Source organism: Agelaius phoeniceus, chromosome 17 (assembly GCF_051311805.1).
Source record: "Agelaius phoeniceus isolate bAgePho1 chromosome 17, bAgePho1.hap1, whole genome shotgun sequence".
NCBI classification, from domain to species: Eukaryota; Metazoa; Chordata; class Aves; order Passeriformes; family Icteridae; genus Agelaius; species Agelaius phoeniceus.
The window spans coordinates 13,149,830-13,163,305 of record NC_135281.1 but is presented as its reverse complement, the minus strand read 5'-3'; the positions used below and the strand labels follow the sequence as shown (position 1 = coordinate 13,163,305).

At 39.4% G+C, this 13,476-nt stretch overlaps 1 long non-coding RNA gene across 1 annotated transcript in view; it reads right to left on the bottom strand.

Moving 5' to 3' along the window:
- The window catches only part of LOC143695413 (uncharacterized), a 141,567-nt gene that overhangs the window by 116,618 nt on the left and 11,473 nt on the right, over nt 1–13,476 (bottom strand). The window contains exon 2 of the long non-coding RNA XR_013184564.1: nt 13,319–13,411. This is a non-coding gene — a long non-coding RNA (uncharacterized LOC143695413). The remainder of the gene's footprint in view (nt 1–13,318; nt 13,412–13,476) is intronic.

Sequence of the window (13,476 nt, the reverse complement as noted above, 5' to 3'; positions counted from 1 at the left end):
TTCTGCATCATTTATGTAATGAATAAGTAGTAAATATTATTCTCTACTACTTTGAGAAGAAATGATAGTGGTAAGTAGAGGAGAAAAAAGGAATTTAATACTCCAAAATAAAAGTAAATTCTAATTCAATACACACTACAGCTAAATTTGATCAAGTGCTGAGCACTTCATAACAGAAGCAGCATCTTTATCCTGAAGATTATCCTCCTCTTCTTACACATAGTTCTCTTCAAGGCACCTTTTTTTCCCCACAAAAATGCCTTGATTGATAATGAAATTCAGTGACAAACCTGTGGGTTCTCCAAAGACAGATTGCAACTTTTGGAGAATTATTGTGTCTCCTAAAATGTGAACACAGACTGTTTTGCTCAACAATTCCAAGAGATGTCAGGAACATGGTAGGTTATGCATACTGTTTTCTTTTGCATAACACAGACTTCTGTAACATACAGGAGATCTCTCATCTTAAAATTCCTCTTTTAATTAATTTTTCCACAATTCAGCACCACGTTCCAAGGAATATAAAAAAAAAAAAAAACAAGGCACTGAAATCCCACAAGGAACTCCAATAACATACTATGATACCTTGTAATTTATGAGATTCATATGAGACTCTTTGCACTGTGGAAACAATTTTACCAGGATTGCATACGAAGTGTGATCCTTCAGTATGACAGTGTTCTAGTGTTCTCTGTCAGAAAGCAATGTTTGTTTGGGGATTTTTCCTCAGCACTGAAATAAAATTGACAGAATACAGTAATGCAAAGAATAAAAAAATCATCCTTTTACCTTCAAAGAATCTTCAATCTAACCCCTAAGTCTAAACTTCTGACAAGGAAAGGGAAAAGGTAGAACATATCCTGGTGGTGACAATGAAAGGAAATGGATTTTTAATATGAAATAGGTCACCTTTATGACCAGGTGTCAGCTGTGAGTGAATGATGGATGCCTCAGAGAGATGTTTCAACCTACAGATGTATGAGTGACACATGAAAATTTTCAAGCAGAAGCTGCTTGCATAAAAGACAGAGAACATAATGAAGAAGTGTTATCTGACCTTTAGAGGGGAGAAAAATGGAGAGGGATTGTGCAGCTGACTGATACTTCCACAAAAACAAAAGTTAAAGTTCAAGCTGTACTACAGTCACACTGGGGCTTGTTCTCTCTCTTGCACAAATTACTGCTCTCCCCATGAGCTGCAAGGTAACATTACCTGAAGAGGTACAGAAAGAGGTACAGGATTCCCTAGGACTCTGCAAGTATAAACATTTAATTATTCATTTTTTCATGAGTGGGTTCATCATATGCTGTTTCTACAAGCAATAGACAAAGGTAATTGTGGTTCCCTTTCACATTGCTTGTCATACCTGTTTACATCCTGTGCTTTTTCTGACATGGATTTCTCCCTAAATTTCATACACAATGCATTCACAACAGTTCTCTCCCACAGAGTGCTGAAGGGTGGTGGGTTGTGTCTGGAACTGGGAGATGCTCAAGGAAGGAAAGACAGGGAGCACTTAGGGCAAGTTCCTCTCGACCAGGCTCTTTATTGCTCTCAGATTTAAGGATGGTCCTTTCTCCTCAGAACTTAATTTATACAATTTGTCAAGAACAAAGAATGTACAGATTAGTAGCTCAGAATTAATCAGCTGAAATCAGCCCCTGTCATTCTACTCCCACAAAATTGAAAGCCCTCTCAAAGAATCAGTGCCTTGGAGCTCTGGATAATCATCATTTAATATTTGAAACCACCACTCAGGAGGTACCTATCTATCAACATGTCACTTCACACACTAACAAAACAATTCTTCTTCCATTGTACCTGAGCTTAAGAATCTCAAGGTGTTTTGGAAGCAGTAAGCCTGAAAAGTCTTATGGAAATCTTGTGATTCCCAATGAAAAGGTTGAGACACCTCAGTGGTCATTGGATTTCTGGGAGGAACTCAGTTCGGACCAATGAAAATTAAATCTCTTTAAAACCATGTTTAGCTTAATGCTTAAAACTTGAAACACCAGAAGTGGCCATTCACCTTTAACTTAAGCCAGAGTCTGTCAGTAGTTACTAATGCTGCTGGATCCCCTGTTAGATCAGAGCCATCCTAGAACACAAAATCTATCACATGCAAACAGAATTTGTAAAATGTTTTATGCCTCTTGATCATAACCTCAGAAAAGTATTGATTAAATTTAAGATATAAAGAAAAAAATGCTAATGACAGATAGCAAGGCTGCTGACACATCAACATTTAAAAGCACTTGGCTGAGTTGTTTCTTTTTATCTATCAAGAATGACTTTTGCATATTTTTATATTCTAAAAATACAGAATTAACTGCATCTGTTAGATCAATAGCATAAAGTATCAATGCTGTCATCCATAAACACCCAGTCAGTTTTATGAACCAGATTATTAGTAGTTAAATATTTAAAGCTGCTTGCCCTTTGGATCTCACTTTGATGCTTGTAGCCAGACCATACTATCTTCCAACACCACATCCAGGCTCCACAGTGTGGGAGGAAGATTTTGAACCAGACCAAGAGCAAAATTAATTTTCCATCCTTCCAGACATGAAAAGAAAACCAAGAATGGGTTCAAAACAATACCGTACATTTTGGCTCATTAGAGATTGTCTTCAAGGAATGATACAGAATGAGCCATGTGAGAAAAGGCACAACAAATTTAAAGGGGCAGAGTTAGGAATAAAGGTTTGGCTATTGCTGTGAGTCCTGCCACACACAAAGCAATAGCCCAGCAAAGAGTGAATCATCCAGCCACGCTTGCTTTGTCTCCTTTTGTTTCATGACTTTCTCTTTCCTCTGCAGTGTTGTCACCCTCAGCCCTTCTCTGTTCAAGTCCATCTCATTCCCCATAATTTGCTCCCTCATCCCTTGCCTTGTTTGGTTTGAAAGCTTAAAAAATAAAATATGCCAGAGACCATCTATTACAAGTAATTCACTGAAACAATATTTCAATTAAATCAAAACTACTAATGTTCAAAAACTAGGAGGGCACAGGCAGCAGCAGAATTGGGGCTGTTTTTATCAAGAGTATTCCAGGAGCTGATTCAACAATCCCTGGCATGTCCATGGGAGAGAGGCAGGGAGAGGTGGGCAGGGAAATGGCAATGCTGTGACATGGTCCTTGCATCCAAAATAGGGTCAAGGCAGCAGCAACCACAGCACAACACATTTAACCTGGGAACGAGATTGTCTCCCTGGAATTGTGCCCATTTCCCCAGGGTACTCGTCAGGCTGTGCACTGAAATGTAACAGTTGGTTTCAAACAAACCCACAGTTATATGACACTGAAATTTTAAGACTGAAATCCTGCTGGTTTCCTTTCATGGTAACCAAGGAACAAACTTAGAGCTACAGAGTAAAAATCAAAGGAATCCAACAAAAAAAAATACAGTATTTTGCTAATTCTTGGTGTCCAGTTGTATCTAAAATGATTCCTGTTTTGTCTTTTTTCAGTTCCTCCAATTACTTATTCTCTCTGTGGGCTGACCAAGATGCTCTGAGCTGCCTGTGGCAGGTGGGACAAAACTCACATTCTATGGACACAAACAGGGTTAAACCTTAAAGAGCACTTCAGCATCCAAGGCAAGGGGAGTGGGCACTGAGGTGAGGAAAGGATGCTCACAGAAATAAGTTTACAGTGAAATTTGGGACACCTCTGCTAGACAACATCTGTGCACAAGCAACAAGACAGTGCAATGTGTGATTAGCCCAGGTATGCTGAATTGTCTCCTGACTCTGGAGGAGATGCTCTGCTGGGACCTGACAGAGATGGGACTGATGGAATTCAGAGAGGGAGAAAAGCACAAACATTAATTCCAACCAGACCAAGGCTGACTCCCAGAGTCACCAAGCACAGACCTGAATTCCAAAAATAAGAGATAGATTTATCCAGCACACTGGCCCCATGATTGCTACTTAGCTGCATCACACAGGAATCCAATGTGTTCAGAAATTTGTATGAACTGTACTGCTAAATGAAATAATAAATGTCTTCCCAATGGATTCCCATTGATTTAGAAAATACACTGAATTATTTTAAATTAAAAAGTGGATGTTTACAGATTTCACAGTCAAAAAGGTAGTGTGGCACAACCACTTTGCTTGCTACTGCTAATAAGTCTGTCATCATAACAAATTAGCATATCTGTGTAAAAATATACATGTATTTGCATATATTCATCTGCAGACATTTCCGTTCCTGTTTTAAAAGTACTTCACAATGTCATCTCAAACCCTGTAGTCACTATTAGTATTTATATGAAGTCAGTTAAAGTTAAGATGCCAAAATAGTGCTTTTGTTTCCAGGAGACCTCTCTGTCAATTTATTTCAATTTAAATATAGCATATTAGTTTTCTCTAAAAAAGAGGGAAGAAACAGAACTGAGCTTTTTGTCACTTGGAATCACATTATCTCCTAAGTATAATTCACATAAAACAAATTATGAGACTGATCAAATGCTCTGTTAACATAATTCTTTAATAATAATATCACTTAGATCTTAAACTGCTTAATTAGATTTCAGTCATTGCAATCAACAGCCTCATTGAAACTGTTCATCTATAATTTATACTCTTTGCATTTTACTGTTCATTTTAAAAACAGCATTAACAATAAGAGCCAATCGTAAGAAGGAAAAAATAGTAAAAATTAAAACCCTCTAGGTTTTGGGGTGAACTTAATTCCTGATTCACTGAAGATAAGTGAAGATATTTCAACTGGTTTGAATAGATTCATGATTTCCCTCCAGGAAAAATACATTTGGACTTCAACCACACATCTAGATACAGCTTTTGCATCTGACCACAAATCTGAACTGAATAAAATAAGTTGTGCTTTTATTGGAAAGTTGATAAATTAAATAGAACTTTCAGACACTTGAGGCCTAAACACATTCAATTTAACTTCCAGTCATTAAGCAGATTTTTCTAGATAATGAAGGTGTAAAGAACAGGCATAGACAATGCAACATTTGCTGAAGTCATGTTCTTTACTTTAAAGAAGACATGTTTACTGAGAACAATGCAGAAGTGTTCTGTAAGGAAGTATTTGTGCATTTTTGATCATTAGATAACAGCCGTGTCCAAAATAACTTTTTTTTTTTGAGTGCAGATGGAAATAGGTCATCCAGGAGCAGATGACTTACTGTCTTAGAATAAATTACAATTATATCTTCTATGGTAAAGTACAACCTTTGGGTCTGGCCTGCAGGAAACAGAATTCTCCATCTGATACCAGCGCCCTGCACAGCACAGGTGGGATATTTCAGCTCCAGGACTTTAGATAAGATTTGAGGATTTTGGTTCCTCTTTGAACAGAGAATATCTTCATGTTAACAAGTCAGGAGTTTTGCTTTTATTCCTATTATTTTAATATCCAGATGTTAATCTGTTGTTATTGCAATATGGTATATTTATATACTTCCAGATTTATAAATATACTCCCTTTAAACACACACTGATCAGTTAACACCTTGGTGTTTCTTCAATAGCTATTTTAGCTGCTTAAACTGAACACATTTCAGTAGCTCCTTCCTAGCAGTGCCCACAACAGACCCCAGCAGGATTTTAACACCCATCCCTCTAGAGCATTCTGCTGATATGCTCAAAATATAAGTGTAAACTAGCAGGCATCTGCTAAGCTACTAGGGAAGTATCCAGTAAGTAAATAAATGCATCTGGGTTGCAGCCACTGAGATTTATAGCACTTTTCCCCGATTTCCTTTTTCACACTACAGTAAATACAGTAATGGTGCTGGCTAATAAACAGCCATAAATCTGCCTTCCTGTGTTTATGATGTTTGCTGATTGAAAAGTAATGCTGTGAAACTGATGAAGTCAGGGACTATGAATGCAGGAAGGCGTTGGGTGCTGGGGGGAACATGTTTTTAGTACATTTGAAACAGTCCATTTTGCAAGAGGTCTCCACTCCCACATCAATAAGTTGGGGTTTTCTCATAACCTTCACCCCCTCTATTTTCCACATGTTGTAAACTAGATTTTTATTCCTAATAAATTCAACAGATCCAGTGCAGATGTAGAATAGAAGAGGAGGTCTGGAGTTTTGTGAACATGGCTTCTCATCAGCAACTTAATTCAGTTCCCATGAAGTCGTCGGAAAAATTCCTGGAGACTTCCATGAGAGCTGAATTGGGCTTCTGTTACTTCCTTCCTTCCACACTGTTTCTTTTATCCCCCTCTTCCATCCTTGAGGGCAGTTTGGGAACAGAAGTATAGAACACAAAGCTGTTCTTCCAACTCAGTTAATGGAGCCCTGCACCAAACTTCTCAAAGTGCAGCAAATGTGGGCTGCAGGATCTCTGCAGGCAGAGAGCATCTTCCCAGGAATATCCATACTGATTCTCTCAGCATCTTACATTCTGCTAACCCTGATGGGGCTGTCCAGAAAAGTCAGACATTTCTTTTCAAGTAATGACACTGATGAGAAAAGTGACAGTGGGGGGTTTTTCTCAGACATTTGTAGGTGTTAGTTTGAGAACTAAATCAGAAGCAAACAGAAAAGGTGACTTAATTAAATGATTTTATCTTTAGAAACTCTGGAAACAACTTATTTTATCAACTAAAGACTTGGCACTTCTGTATGTTGGAAGTGCTATACACTTGTGAAAGGTAGCTCAAATATTAATTAAATCAGTTTGCAGATGTCAAATCTGTGAGATGTCAAGTGATAGCTACAGGGAATTAACTGTGGTTATATTTAAAAAGAGAGGAAATATTTTCCTTTCTACCAATGAGAAGATAGACATTGTTGGCATTGAGCAACAGAAGTGATAACTTCTTTGCAATCCATCTCCTCATGCCCATGTATCCCCTTTGCTCCTGGCAGATGTGCTAATTTCAGCGAAGTTTAAAGTGAATCCCTTCAAAGAAAACAGTCAAGACAGGCCTAGCTAGGCTGACCTGTAAAAGGTCTCTAAAGAGGAAGCATAATTTAATTTTAACAACCTTTATCCCCTCCAGCAGTTACAGCTACCAATGCTGCAGACTGATATAAAATCCCCAGGGCTACAGGAACCTCAATACAAAGGAGGAGGTGAGACTTTATGACTGACTGAAGAAGAAATCCCATTATTTTCCTTCCACAAGAGCCCATGCAAGACTCTTCCTCATGCCCTCACAGTGAAACCTGCACTACTGCCAAAGGGGGAAACTCTCAAATTCTCCCTTGCTGCACAGGAGAATTCTCTCAGGAATTGCAATGGACACTCTCCTTCCCAGCTATTATTGACTCCTCAGAACTGCATAAGCCAGGACAGGTGAGCTGTCAGGAACTCATCAAAGTTCACAGATTGGGGGTAACATCCATTTTTATTCCTGTTCTTGATACACACAAAATGCACAGAGCAATCAGATTTAGGACTGACGCAGGTGGGAAAAAAACCTTTTTGAACAGGAGAATATTTTACTTTCTGTAACCAAACTATATTTTGCTCAATAATATTTGAAATTTGAGTTAAACTGTACACCAGGACTAGCATCATTTTAATAGATATTTTGCAGTAGGAGAATTGAAAACTCTAAATTTCAAATGCAAAAGAAAAAAATAAACCCTGTGCAGCTCTAACACTGAAAGGTCACTGCTTATCTTGCTTTATCCCTGCTATGCCCAGTTTATAATTTTTTTGCCATATATGAATCTCCGGACCCATTTTTATTAGTGCTAAAATAGACTGTTCTCCCACTGTCACACCATCTGTCTTTTCCTCCTGCCTGCCAGTATACAGAACATCTAGGAGTTGTTCTGAAAGGAGAAAAATGGGAAAGAAAGAAAACTGTATTGTTTTGGTCACACACTCTGCTGGTGACAGCCTGTTTCCAGCAGCGACTGTCTCCACAGAGGGACACATTCAGCCTTCGCCAGCCTGTGACACACACTGAGTTTAAAAAAAACCCAACAAAAACGCAAAACAAAACCCTCACTGGTCTGAAATGAGGAGAAATGAGATTTGCTTTCTGCTCTCCCACTGTGTGATTCCAGAGAAGGGCAACTCCTCCCAGTATCAGCACTGCCCTGTTGACATTTCAGGTTCTGTCTCGGAAATTTGTCCTGACAAATTTCTGATTCAGACTGAGCCTGAATCAGCACCAACAAGACCTGTTCACAGCACACACCAGGAATGGGATTTTCAGAAAGTGACAGCAAACACAATATGGGCTGTTGCTGCCTTTTTAGAATTGACTTTAAATGTAAAAACTTTTGGGGGCACTTTTTGATAGAGGTATCAAATTCCTTTTTTCCCCCACATAACAGCTCTTGGTATGACTGGCAATCCAGGAGACTGCAAGCTCCACTTATACCCAAGACAAGGCAGAAATGAAAAGTACTGAGTGGCACAAGTGGGGCAACAGGCTGTTAATACAAGGAGTGGCCTCACAGATAATTTTACACCTGCCTGACACAGCAGCCACATCTCATGAAACGAGCTGGATCACTCACGTTGTGTTATGTGTTCGAAATAGCTGCAGACATTTTTCCAAGAGGAGCACATGGAATCAATGGTCTGTCAGCAGAAAAAGAAAAAAGTAGAGTGAGAATGCATCATTCAGACCAGATCATCAGGCTGACCATCACCCAAGTTCTGTGAGGTTGTACCAGGAGACTGAGAAGGACTGAGAAGCACAAGATTCCTGTCAGTGTTCAGTCTCTGTCCACTGCATTTAATACATTCAACTCCTCCTTCGAGAGAACAGCCAGACTTGTTTAGTTCCTGGGCTGGGGAATGAACAGTCACCTCCCTGTCTGACCATAGGATATTTCAAAAGCAATAAAAGAGTGGGTGATGACAAAGAATGAGGGATAAAATAGATTCAGAAATACAAAAGCCTAGAAAGTTCTGGAAGCCATATTTTCCACTTGTTTGCATGCATGAGCAATTAATAACAAAATTTAGTTTCACAGAAATAAATCCCAGCACTGTATGAGCCTACTCCAGTATGTGACAGCACTTCAGAGCTCAGATTGAGAGGCTGGTTAGACAAAATAGAGAGGGACAGCTTTGGAGCTGGGGAGCTTCCATTTCCTTTCCATCCACTACCACAGCAACACAGCTTCATAGTCTAACAGTTCTTGCAGTATCCTGGCTTTTTCCTTTGGGCTAAAAATGAGTTGGCATTGAAGCCATTTGATTTTTCAAACTTTTAAGATTTTTCATGGGAAAATAGCACCATCTGTAGGGAAAAAATGGACCAAATTTGATTAAAATGTGTGTCTACTTTCAAGCCATTAAACAAAAGTTAGGACTAAGAATAAATACATTCTTTAACAAAATTGGACCACATTTTATCCTCAGAGGAAGCCAAATGGACTTTTGCTGGTCTTGTGAAGGAAGGACAATGCCATTCCCATCCCATGATAAGAAAAAAGGTGCTATGACAAAAAATTTTCTTCTTTAATCCTCCTCTAACACTGTTCAGAAGGACAGTCATAAATAGCCTACAAACCCCAAGTTCTTCCCCAAATACCACCATGACAGCAAAGTTATAGCAGGCTACTGTTAGAACTGTTTTTTAGTTATTGACAGGAAAAAAGAATCAGCCTTTTCAGTAAAGTTCCCTGACTGTTGGCCAATTCTCTTTCTAACATATGCATCTTTTATCCTAAAGCACATATATGTACTAGAGAATTTGGCTGCCTGATGAGAATGAGTAAAACATTCAACAAGAGAAGGAGCTCCATAAAGATATAACAGACTTCTAGCTGCATGTTCTTCTTTAATGAGAAGATGAACATTATCTCAATTGACAGGACACTAATAGTCGTAGTAACTGTTCTGTGAGCCATTTCCTCTCTAAAGAGAATCAAAAAGCTCCCATTGCTAAATACTCCCTAGAAAGAAAAATCATTTCTCTGGACTGAGTCCTACTTCTACCCTCACCTTGCTGGGAAACACTGTAAAATAATTTAAATAATTTAAAAACTTAGTTTAAAATACAAGGAAAGTCTACTGGCTTAGGAAACATTCACAGTTTATCTCACAGTGCTTGAAATGTTTATATAGACTGTACCTTATTTCCTAGCATCAATGTCATTGGATTCTTTGAAAGCCTTTAAGATGTATCATGACATTTGTTGCTTTTAAAGGTAGCATTTCAATTAGCCTAATGATGGTTTCCTAGGAGAACTGAAGATCCACTTAAAAACACTGCACAGATCAGAAAAGCAAATGTGTGCATGTAGACATGCTTATGTCTGTCTTCATCAGACAGTCAGAACAGTGCTGTTACTTGCCTGTGGACCTTTCTCTTCTTAATTTAGCCTTCACATTTCACTCCAGTTTCTATAGTGACCTTTATTTCTTAGTGACAGTTGAACTATGCCTGAATGCAAAATTTAAGAGCCATCCTTGTCCATATTGCCTATGAAAATCCTCAGGGATCTTCCATAATAGCTGCACCACAGCTACACAAACTGATAATTCAAGAGATATTCCACTTGGCATGGAACTGATAGCTGCACCAGATAACACTACTAATGCCATTTTATTTGTCCAGCCTTGAGGTGAGATGTGGAAGAGCAGAGTGTTAACAAAGCCCCAGCAGCAGCTTATTCCAGGAGCACAGCTGTTCCACTGGATAACAGAAAAGCATGGCCCTGCTGATCCCAGCCCAGCCCAGGATGGGCAAAGGGCTCACAGGAACAAAGCCCAGCTCTTGCAAGAGCTACATCAACATCTCCCTGGGAAGTCTCAGGGGCATTAAAAATCAATCTCTCACCACTGCTGGTTTTGAAGCTACAGAACAAGATGTGAGGAGTCAAAGAGAAACCTCTAAGTTCAGCTCCTCCCAAGAGCCAGCTGAGGGCTCATCACACATGAAATGCCATCCTACTCCTTTTGGGAGCATTGCTTTCTGCAGTTCATAAGAAAAGTTTATATCATCAATTGAGGAGGGGGCACTTAAAAAGCATCAGCAGCTGCAAAATCAGGAGTTGAATGAACTGAAGAAAAGCTTCAAGACAGCACTGATGCCAGGTGGCATTAGTCTGCAGTGAGATCTGGGCATAAAAATAAGATACATGCTGTTCTCATCAATGAAGCACACCGAGCTTGTATTTCGTAAAAATTGCAAATTTGTTTGAACAGCCCAGGAGATATTAATCAAAGACTGATTTGCTGCAATCTGCCATTCCCTCACTTGTCTTACATATCTGGCTTTGAAGCTGGAGAGTGACTTTGAGTCTCTGAAGTTATTTTCCATTTTCTGACATAACACCACCAGCTGTTGCTGCCTTCTGGGATGAGACAGCCCAGGTAAATTCACCCATATGGAGAGAGCTGGCTAAAGGGAGCCTCCACTGCAGTTACACACTCATTCAAGAGCACACAGACACATTCTGCAGGGTATTCTACTCCAGGCTAAATTTCATTTAAGCTCTTTCTGAATCTGAAAACCTTAAACAAAACAGTGAGATTTTCTTAAGGTCTTCCATGTATGCAGAAGTCATGATGCTTAAGATGCTCAGGTTAAAATGTTTCAATAAAGCAACATTTGTTTATTTCACTCAATATGTTTTTAGGACCTGATTTGAATTTGGAAATTGAATTTTCCCCATCACCACGAAGCAAATTTCATCAAAGTGAGAAGTTTGTTCTTACTGTCTTCCATTCTCCTCATGCTTATTATCTGCAGCACCCTGAGATCTGAACAAATTGTGCTTCATCAGAAAATTTCCACTTTGCAGAGCAGCTTTTCTGCCCCCCTCAGGGAAAACTAATGTAAAAATGTGTTTTCCTCCAACTTTTTCCTGTGCAGAAAACTTAGATTTGAGCCTCCACACCAAAATGTGATGAGTAGGAATGGAATAAATGGGTCAGGTTTCAAGAGATGTCTAGCTGCAGTGATATTTGAGGCTCAGGAATGTAACCTGGCAGACAAGCTGTCATGGGAAAAACGTGGAAGATCTCAGCATATTAAGCAAAAGTCCTACCACAACTCTTTCTGCAGCCTTCCCTTGCCTCACCTGCAGCTAACGAAACACAGGGAATTCTAATAACCTCAGCAGTTTCGTGAGTGTAATTAAACCTCCAAATTATGTGACAAACCCAGAGTAAAAACACTTCTAAATTCTGCAGAGCTTTGTGCAGGTATGTGACATAAGCAGATTTCAAGGCCTTAAGGGTTTGTGCTGAGTCTGAAATTCAGGCACGCAAGCCTTTGGTGCAGAGTCAGACGAACGCTTCACTTCTCTGCTTGCATTGACTCTGAGCCTGGGTCCACGAGAAGCTACAAATGATAACAAAACTTGGGGGTGGGAAGTGACACAAAAGGAATGAATTTACATAACACAGGAACTGAAGGCAACATTTGCACGAGCCCCTGCAAAGCCCAAATGCCAAAGAGTCAGCATGTGCTGAGAAACACAAAATATTAATGACACTATGACAAAGCTCACACATTACAGCCCAGGAACAGGAGTCCTACTGCTCATGCTTGTATTTGATTTTTAAAAAGTAAGAGCATGCACCACAGATGTTGGGATTTCTGCAGCTCTGATTTGACTTGGAAAGCCATGATACAAACTGATAAGTGAATTCCCCAAGAGTGACTGTCCCACAGAGACTTTTCATCTTTCAAGACCTATCACACTTCATGGGATTCACTGTGTAATGTAACAACATGATGTGTCTGAATACAAATCACTGTCTTCCTGCTGAACATGTAAAGAAATAAAAAACAGACCTTGCCTTCCTTTTTCTTTGGTACATATTCTGAGAGAAAATTTTAAGACAGTGTCTGAAGTCAAAGGAGTGACAAAACTTCTCTGCCAGCATCCAAATCACCAAGGATACAAATGTTTCATTTGTCTCTCTGTTCAAACAAGGTGGGCTGTTTTCATTTATTAATGCCAGCAGAGATGTCTTTCCCTGCAACACTCTCACATGGCTCATCAGATGCATGCTCTACTTCCAAAACTCTCTTCTGATGTTTAATACTGATGTCTCTGCAGACAGCTCTCATTGCATCAATTAGGAAAGGAAGAACAAAGCATCCCTCAAATTACAGTACAAGGAATCCTAATGTATATTAAAGGTAGCCTTGTGTAATGAGCCAGTGTAAATGTAAACTGAGTCTCTGGAATAGCAGCAAACAGCAGAGCAAAAGGAGAGTGCACAGAACTGAGACAATTACAGGAATTAACAGCATGGTCCCACCCCAGTGTGCCCAGGGGAAGCAGAGTTGGAAGGCTGTGCTATCAATGTGCTCTCAGCACTACAACCTCCAGTACTTCCAGCTGCACAAAAAAAGAGCTCAAGCATCTCTGAAAACTGAATGCCATCTTACCTCAGATCTGTTACTCTTGAATACTTAACTCGTGATTTATATCTTGCCCTTGATTACCATCTTCTTGACAGCAGTGTACAACTCCCTGCTCTCCTATTAAAAAAACAAAAACAGAAAACTGAAAAACAATCATGTTTCACTGAACAAACCTTCCTCCA